The sequence below is a fragment of the Octopus bimaculoides genome, chromosome 13 (genome assembly GCF_046866305.1).
Source record: "Octopus bimaculoides isolate indiv1 chromosome 13, ASM4686630v1, whole genome shotgun sequence".
NCBI classification, from domain to species: domain Eukaryota; kingdom Metazoa; phylum Mollusca; class Cephalopoda; order Octopoda; family Octopodidae; genus Octopus; species Octopus bimaculoides.
In genome coordinates, this window is record NC_142940.1 from 36,556,954 (window position 1) to 36,566,877 (window position 9,924).

General features: G+C 35.6%; 1 long non-coding RNA gene across 1 annotated transcript; it reads left to right on the forward strand.

The window, feature by feature from the left end:
- Positions 1–4,319: 4,319 nt before the first annotated feature.
- LOC128249318 (uncharacterized) lies at positions 4,320–7,539 on the forward strand. Its single transcript, XR_008265419.2, has 2 exons — positions 4,320–5,053; positions 6,317–7,539. It is a non-coding gene; the product is annotated as an uncharacterized LOC128249318 (long non-coding RNA).
- Positions 7,540–9,924: the final 2,385 nt, after the last annotated feature.

Below are 9,924 nucleotides of genomic sequence, written 5' to 3' on the forward strand. Positions count from 1 at the left end.
TCCTATATTATATTATAAATAATTAGAATATATTCAGTGCTGAATATTATTCTGTATAAGCACATGTTACTGAGATGCAACCGGATAAATTCTAATCTCTTTCACGGATATATAATGATGAACAGAAGTCATCGTACTATGTTGGGTACATCGTGGTATGTTGATTCTTGTTTATTTTTATGTGTCTCGACCATACGTGTACTGATGAACAAAAGATGCAGCTTACTTCACAGTTTTGCTGTATTGATTGAGAAACCAGTGGTTTGCCGTTAAGTTAAATGTTTTTAGGAGATTAATTTTGAAAGCTGCATTTCCTCGCTTTCGGTAAATATGTTGCTTATTTTTTGGTAGTTTTTGACTTATTTAGTCCCTCTAAACGTGAGGCATTACTATATAGTTAATGCCCTTATATAAATTATATATATTTATGGGAAAAAAACAATGAGTTTTTTTCCTTATGGGGTTTTTCACGCTGACTACTTGATAAATTCTTATAAAGATATTATCCTATATTATATTATATATATATATATATATATATATATATATATATATATATATATATATATATATATATATATATATATATATATATATATATATATTCATATATACCCAAGCCTACTCCCCATTTTTAGGAGGGGCAGCCACAGCAAGACACACACCAGGAATTCCATTCATTTCCCAGCCCAACTTGGTACATAGTCTATCGTCTCTTATTGCCGAACCGCTTTGTTATGGAGATGTAAACAAACAATCACCAGTAGCAAACGGCGGTGGGGACAAACACAGACACGAAGACAGACACACACACACACACACACGGGCGCGCGCACATACACATAATACCAAAAAGTTTTCACTATCGTCTGTTATAAAATAACCCCACAAATAATATTTCCATAATTCTCAATTTTAATATATATTTTGACTAACATAGAGCAGCATCTGTCGCCTCATGTTGGATTATAATAATGGAATAAGCAGATGTGCTTCAAGAGGAAACAGCTGGGATTTGCCCTAACTACATATATAATGTATATAAATATATTAAATTTGAGAATTTGGGGAAAAGAGAAATTCAAATTGATGTTACATTTTCAGTGAACGAAAATTTGTTATTTTATACCAGGTTCTTACGTGAAGTGCTAATGAGGTGATAGCCTGTTTTTTTTTTTTATTTATCCCTTGAAATTTCATAGATATATATTTATATTCATATATATATATACATACATATATATGTATGTATATATGTATGTATGTATGTATTTAGGCGCAGGAGTGGTTGTGTGGTAAGAAGCTTGCTTCCCAATCACATGGTTGTGGGTTCAGTCCCACTGCGGGGCACCTTGGGCAAGTGTCTTCTACTATAGCCTAGGGCCGATCAAAGCCTTGTGAGTAGATTTGGTAGATGGAGACTGAGAGAAGCCCGTCGTATGTATATGTGTGCGTGTGTGTGTGTGTTTGTGTGTGTGTGTTTGTGTGTGTGTGAGTGTGTGTGTGTGTGTGTGTGTGTGTGTGTGTGTGTGTGTTTGTCCCCCACCATCGCTTAACAACCGTTGTTGGTGTGTTTACGTCTCCGTACACTAGCGGTTCGGCAAAAGTGACCGTATAAGTACTAGGCATACAAAAAATAAGTCCTGGAGTCGATTTGTTCGACTAAAGGCGGTGCTCCAGCATGGCCACAATCAAATAACTGAGACAAGTAAAAGCATAAAAGAATATATATATATATATATATATATATATATATATATATATATATATATATATCATATTAGGATAAAAACTTTATAAGAATTTATCAGGTAGTTAGCGTGAAAAAACCTCATAAGGAAAAAAAAATCATCATTTTTTCCATAAATATATATAATTTAATTTAGGCATTATTGTATAGTAATGCCCTTATATAAATTAAATTATATATATATCAGCCTCTTTCTTCCGGCCATTTCTTCATGTTGAACCGTTAAGTCCTACACAGTTTTTGCTCTCTCCCATTTTTTTTTCTTTTCGTTCTCTCTCTGCTTTTTTTCTTTTTTTTTGTTTTTTTTTTGTTTTTCTCAGTCATTTTTGTCGAAGAGCGTAGGCTCGAAACGTCAGACTTTTTTTCCATTCTTCCGAGCATTACTCTAATACACCTGCTTGTTGTTCCTTCACTTGTCTTCGTCTTTTGTTTTCTGTAAATTTGAACTCTGTGTGTGTGTGTGCGTGTGTGTGCGCGCGTGCGTATGTATGTATACATACATACATTCATACATACATGCATACATACATACATACATACATACATACATACATATGCATATATATTTATTCCCACTTAAACGTGGACGTTCTGTTACAACAAACTTTACTGGGGTAGAAACTACGAGAGAAACTCTCATATTGGCTTTTGTAGATAAACAGACGACACTAAGTAGTACCATCTGGCTGATAACTGTTGAAGAATTAGGGACATGTGGCTGTTTTCCGTCCAGTTCCACACTCAGTATACGTGATACGTTTTTTTACCTGTCGTCTGTTTATTTATAACACATTTTTTTTTCATTTATTAAGTAACATAACGCAACGCACCCTGGCTTTTATTAACAGTAAGTTCTATATATCTGTGCGACTATATTTCTAGCCTTCACCCTTTCTCCTTGTTTTCTCTTTCTCGCCCTCTTACTTCTATTTCTAGCCTTTCCACTTTCTCCTTTTTTACTCTCTCTCTCGCCATCTTACTTCTATTTCTAGCCTTTCTCTTTTTTACCCCTTCATCCCTTCGTTTGTTTTCTCTCTGTCGCTCTCTCTCTACCTGTCTCTCCTCTGCCTGCTACTGACATGTGACCCGTGACCAGCCTTTCATTCTTTCTCTCCCTTTTTCACACCGGTTGCGTAGTTGACCGGTCCTAAGTTCTCTGTGTCCCGCTGTCTGCTATTTATTGTTTTCTAATCCTTTAAGATGCCTTCTAAGCGTTATCCACCATTCTTGTCTTTTTGGCCCTGAGGCTATATTATACCCGCTTCTTATTTATTTCGTCTTTGTCCCAGCCACTGCTGCGCCTATATATATATATATATATATATATATATATATATATATATATATATATATATATATATATGTATGTATGTATGTATGTATATGTATATATATATATATATATATATATATATATATATATATATATATATATATAATCATAAATATATAGGGATTGACAGTAACCTGCTACCCGGCAAAATTGTTAATTATTAATTTTATTACTAATTGACGATTCCCTGCCCTGCATATCTATATATATATATATATATATATATATATATATATATATATATGTGTGTGTGTATGTATGTATGTATGTATGTATGTATATATATATATATATATATATATATATATATATATATATATATATATATATATATATATATATATATATATATATATGGAGAGATTTTTTCGCAAAGATTTAAGGTTGAGAAAAGAACTTGTTTAGAAAGTCGAAAGAATTAATGGTGAATGCAAATATGAACTGTAAAAGCAAAAACCTGATATATTGTATCACATGCCCACGATGCAACGAACATTATATTAGGGAAACAAAAACGAAACTAACCAACCGTATAAATGTGCACAGACATCAAATAAAACATCCCGCTCTTAGATGCATACCATGTAACAATCATTTGAACACCTGTGCACTAGGAAAATTTACAATTTACCCTCTTCATAAAATAAATGAAGAGAACGACCTTCTCCTGAAGGCAAAAGAAGAATATTTCATAAGATTTCTGAGTCCGAAACTAAACTGGAAACAGTCAACAACAGTTTTACTGGAAACAACTTCCACTATATTTAATAACACGTGCTTGAAAACGTTAAGAACTGAAAGCGCTTGCAGATCTATAAAAGTAAAAGCCACACGCATTTTGTGAAATCTCTTCCCAAAGGTTAGTGTCTTTCGACTTTCTAAAAAGGTTCTTTTCTCAATCTTAACTAATTGAGAAAAACTCTTCTCTACAAATATTATAACTGTATCAAGGAATTTCCAAAACACTCCAAATGTGTGTGTGTGTGTGTGTGTGTGTGTGTGTGTGTGTGTGTGTGTGTGTGTGTGCGTGTGTGTGTGCGTGTTTATATGTAAATTTATGTATATATTAGAAAACTTATTCCCACTTAAATGTGGCTGTTCTGTTAGAACAAACTTTACTGCGGTAGATACCCATGAGAGAAACTCTCTTGGCGCAAAATGCACACTTGCTGATATCGCTTGCAAGGGAGACCATCAGATTACGTGATTACGACCTTCTTTTGTTTCATCAGTGATGGACTCTCGATCGTTTGAGATAACAGAATCTCATCTCACCGCCACTGATTTATCGAAAGTTAGAGCCTAAACAGGCTCTGTTGCCGCGATTAGCCAATGAGCTTGTTAAAAATATATATATACATTACCAACAGAGGCCGTATTAATGCCATGAGGTAATACTTGTTCTCACTTAAACGTGGACGTTCTGTTAGAGCAAAGTTTACTGCGGTAGATACCTTGAAAGGAAATGTCATAGTGAAGTTAGTGTATTACTCTTCCGGTACGAAGAGATACAACGGTATCCGATAACTAGTAACTATTGTGGCTACTAGCGTAAAACAGGAACTACAGTACAACGGCAGTCACACATCACACCAGTGGGAGGAACCCACTTTACAACAGTGGCGACGAGGAAAAACAAATTTACGCGGAGTGAAAAAATAGAAAAACATTCACACGGAGAGTTTAAACTGATTCACGTGGAAAATTAAATAACTCGACAAAAGAGAAACAAAATCTTGTGCAACTTACAAAAATTGTAAAATATGGAAGACTTCTTAGCTGGGGTAGTTGAGTTGCAAAAACTGCAACAACAACTCAAGGAACAATATTATTTTGTGCAAAATGTACTCTTGTTTTAATCTCCAGCGAAGAGATAAATCGCCACCAACTCCAGCGTCGAAACCACCAGGTCATGGGATTTGGACCTTCCATGGTTTCATCCTCGAGGGACAGCTAAATATTACCTCTCGGTATTAAAACTGCCTTTGTCGCTAATGTATAGTATTTAAAAATAAGCATGCATTGTGTATTTGTAGCCTTTCTCTTTTTTCCCCCTTCATCCCGTCGTTTGTTTTCACTCTGTCGCTCTCTCTCTCTACCTCTCTCCTCTCCTGTCCTCTTTCTCCTCTGCATGCTACTGACATGTGACCCGTGACCAGCCTTTCTTTCTTTCTCTCCTTTTTTCACATTATATTTATATATATATATATATATATATATATATATATATATATATATATATATATATATATACACACACACACACACACACACACACACACACACATACATACATACATACATACGTACGTACGTACGTACGTACGTATATATCTTTTATCTCTTATCTTTTACTTCTTTCGGTCATACAACTGCAGTCATGCTGGAGTACCATCTTGAAGGGGACAAATGCAAACATAAACACACACACACACACACACACACACACATATGATTTTGAGATGGGTGGGGTGATGAAACATGAGAAAAGGTTCAACAAAATATTTGCAAATATCCAGCCATGTATTGCAGGGGAAGTAAGTCTTACTAAGTTTTGAGTTGTGTCCCTTAAATTGTGAGTGTCAACATTACAGACGGGAAAGTTAAGCATTAATTCAAAGGTTAGATTTATTGATTGACAACAATAGCATAAGTTGGCAATATTTGATGTAATCAAGTGTTAATTAGATAAGAATCCGTATATAACTCATTCTCTTTTATCAGTCGTTAGATGACTAAAAACAAAAAATGTTAAATAGCAACAAACTATGTATAAATCTTTTGGAGACTGAAGGGAGGTAACTCTGTTCCACGTAAAACGTTCTGCACGATTATTAAATGATTTTGTTATTCACCAATCTTTACATATAAAGAGTTACTTGAATATTTATGTACATTGTACTCTCCAAAGTGTGTGCTTGTGCACCCTCTCACGTTTTGCAACTACTAAAGAAAACGATTTTTTAAGAAAAAGTCGGATTTTTTTTTTAACATTGACGTGTTAGCATCGATGCACACTTACTATGCAAAAAGAAGAAATTTGCAAACACTGGAGAGTTCCTGCGCATGTTGACAGCAAAAAGTTAGTAGCAGCATTGCTTGTGTAGCTGTTAACAATTGAGTGTTAACAATTTGTAACATTAATGGATTTTACGAGATAGTCAATGTAGCTGTGAAATCTTGCATTTATTAATTTCAACACTTTTTATTAATAATTAATTGTTTCTTTCCAGGTAAATGGACATCTAACTGTTCAAAGAAGACTTCAAAAGTAAATAGCAGAGATTTCTCTTGAAAATGCACAAAATTTCGTATTGTGGTGTTATCAAGTACCAGCAGAAAAAGGACATTCATGTTGACATGGTTGCTACATTAGGAGATGACACTCCAGCTTCATCAACAGTGCAGAAGTGGAAAGCTGAATTTAGGAGAGCAACGGAGAATCACTGAAGATGACTCGTGGTTTAGATGAGGAAAACATTGATCGTGTTCACCACTTGCTAACGGATGATGGGCGATAGACCATACACCAAATAGCCAATGCTATATCTTGTGAGAGAGTTGCGAATGTTCTGCACAATGAAGTTGGCATGATAAAGGTTTCTGTTCGGTGGGTGCTGCATCTTCTGACACCTAATCAAAAGTGCACCAGACTGATCATATCACAGGAAAACCTGACATTGTCTGAAGCAGATCCAGTTGGTTTCCTTGAACGCTAAGCTAGGATGAGTGTTTGGTTCATCACTTTGAGCCCGAGATAAAGAGACAATGCAGTGGAAACTCTCCCCACTCTTCTGCTCCAAAGATAGCCATAGTTGTTTCATTTGCAGGGGAGGTGATGGCTTCAGTTTTGGAGGATGCAAAAGGCGTTGTGCATATTGACTAACTTCAAAAGGTCACTTCATTAACAGAGAGTAGTATGCCAACATACTGAGGCAGTTACAAAAGGCTATCAAGACCAAACGCCCAGGAAAACTGACAAAAGATTCTTGTTTCATTAATACAATGCTCTAGCACATAAGTTCTTGGTTTCAACGACTGCTGTGCGTGATTGTGGCTCTGAATCAAGAGAATAAGGAGAGTGGTCAACACTCTCCCTATTCTCCTGATTTGGCCCCATCTTATTATCATCTGTTTTCCAACACACCTGACTGGGAATGGGTATTGTAGTGATGATGACGTCACATCGGCAGCTGATGACTTTTTTGACCAACAGGTTGAAAACCTCGTCACCAATGGAATCTAAGCACTGTAAAACCGACAGAAGTGTGTGAACCACAAAGAGGACTATGCTGAAAAAATAAACCTCATTTGGTCTCATTCCATAAAGGTATCTTAGTCATTTTTATGAACATTTCAGTCGACTTTCTTATTCTTCGTTGAGATCAAAGTAGTCCTTCATATATTCACATTTGCTTTCCATTCTTGCTGAATTCAATAAAATGTTGCTAATTAAGTTACTGTGGTCTTTACTCCTATCAAACCCGGTCGTTTTTTTTGTTTTGTTTTTTTCTTGGAAGTGGAGTTGAAAATCTGCTAGACCAACACCGTTTGTCAAGCGGTTTGAGGGACAATATAAACACGTATTTCTGCACGAGTCACACACACACACATACACAATCCCCGCATAAGTGCATGCATAACTTATTAACTTATTGTCAAATGATATGCTGATACTTCAGCTGTAGGAAACTCAGATGTACCATCTTCAGTACTACTGTGACACCAAATTCCATAACATTTGCTGAATTTACTCTTGCAATGCTGTGATACCATCTCAAGCAAGCACAAATACCTTCATATTGTACGAAATATAATTATGCGTGGGTATTACGATATATTCATGAAGCTGGACCATCTCTTTTATTGGTCGTGGTTTATATTATGGTTTATATATAATTATTTATACTCGGAATGTGGGGGTAGTATTATATATTTTGGTGATGTTGGCCGGTTTTGTTGGATATGTTTAACCTTGAGGAGAAATGTCTTTTTGAGGGGCTACAATCATAACTAAGTGGGATTCAGTAGTTCCATATATCAAGGAGGTGTTATTTTATTGAATCTGGAATATCTTCTTTGTTCTTGATAGTGTTGCCTTTCTGCTTTTCAAACGCGGCGAGCTCTTTCTATGCCCCATTTTCACTACTTTTTCAATTTTGCCTTTGGGTAACAATTTTACCCAAAAACAATGGAAAATTGCCAGTGTTATTCCATAGTTCAAAAAAGAAAATTAACAGCATATTCTCTGTCAATTACCATTTAGTCAGTCTCATAAGGTGTGTTGCCAAATTAGTGGAGTCCTGTATCAGAGAGAGAGACACTCTGGAACTTCTAAAACTCTCATAACCTTATTCAATCCACACAACCTCAATTTATCCCTAATTCCAGCTGCAATTCCCGATTCATTGAATTTCTTGAAGACACTGCCTGAAATTTAAGTCGGCTGCTCATGAGTAAATGTTATCAATCCTGATTTCGCCAAAGCCTTTTATGGTGTCACTTGACTTCTGTCGGCAATGGACATGAAGGCTGTTTATAATAGGTTCAGCGAGTTACTTCCCATAGTTATATATTAAATAGTTGAATGAAGAGGTTTTGAGATACTAGAATGAAGTATCTTTGAAAAGTGTAAAGAAATTAGAAGATCTTCCACAAGATGACTAACATGGAAGTGAAGGACATCACAAAGTATTTGTGTGGCGGATCCCACTTAGCGAAATTGTTATTGCTAAGTCCCCAATGTATGTGAGCTTTCACCAAGTAGCACAACACTTCAAGTCCACTACCAAAATATAGTGTGAGGTACACAGTAATCATCATCATCATCATCACCATCACCATCACCACCAACACCACCACCGTCGTCGTTGCTGTTATTATTATTATTAAGGTAGTGAGCTGGCAGATTCGTTAGCACACCGGGCGGAATGCTTAGCGGTAATTCATCTGCCGTTACGTTCTGAGTTCTAGTTCCACCGACGTCGACTTTGCCTTTCATCCTTTCGGGGTCGATAAAATAAGTAGTTATGAAACACTGGGGTCGATGTAATCAACTGGACTCCTCCCACCAAACTTCAAGCCTTGTGCTTTCAGTAGAAAGGATTATTATTACTATTTTCTATAAGGTCGATGATGGTGATTATATATATATTGTATATATATATATATATATATTGTATATATATATATATATATTGTATATATATATATATATATATATTGCCAGACCAATATAATATACCACCACACTAATGCCTTCACCACTAATTTTGTGTACAAGATTAATATCAGCTAAATATAAACTTCGTTGTATAACCTTCCTCTTTACACTATACGCAATTTGCACTACAAAAAGTTCTCAACAAACCTCGACACCTAGTATACAATGGTGCCGTAGTAACTGCTCTAGTACGACTCCCACACGTCTCAGTGACGTATCCACGCTGTAATGAGTACAACACCACTTTTACTCCTCGGTATGAAAAATAATCCAGAACTGTAACACTTATTTGTTATTTGGTCATAAACTCACCATTACCAATTATCGGACACAGAACGACCTGCTTATCAATATTCGGATAAAAAATATGTGCTGGTTCTAGTAGCAAATCAGAAACTGACCAAGACGCCTGAATCCTGCGCGAGTAGATGTCCATTATATGAAGAAATTACAGCAAATGGAATTTGTTGGAAACATGCTATTAATATCACTATAATAGAACAGGCAGTAACATAATTTAATCCAGCAAATAGCCACAGCATAATCTTGTACATAACTTTGATATCCAAGCAACCGAGCGGAAATACCCTCACTGGAATCAATGACATTATCGAACGA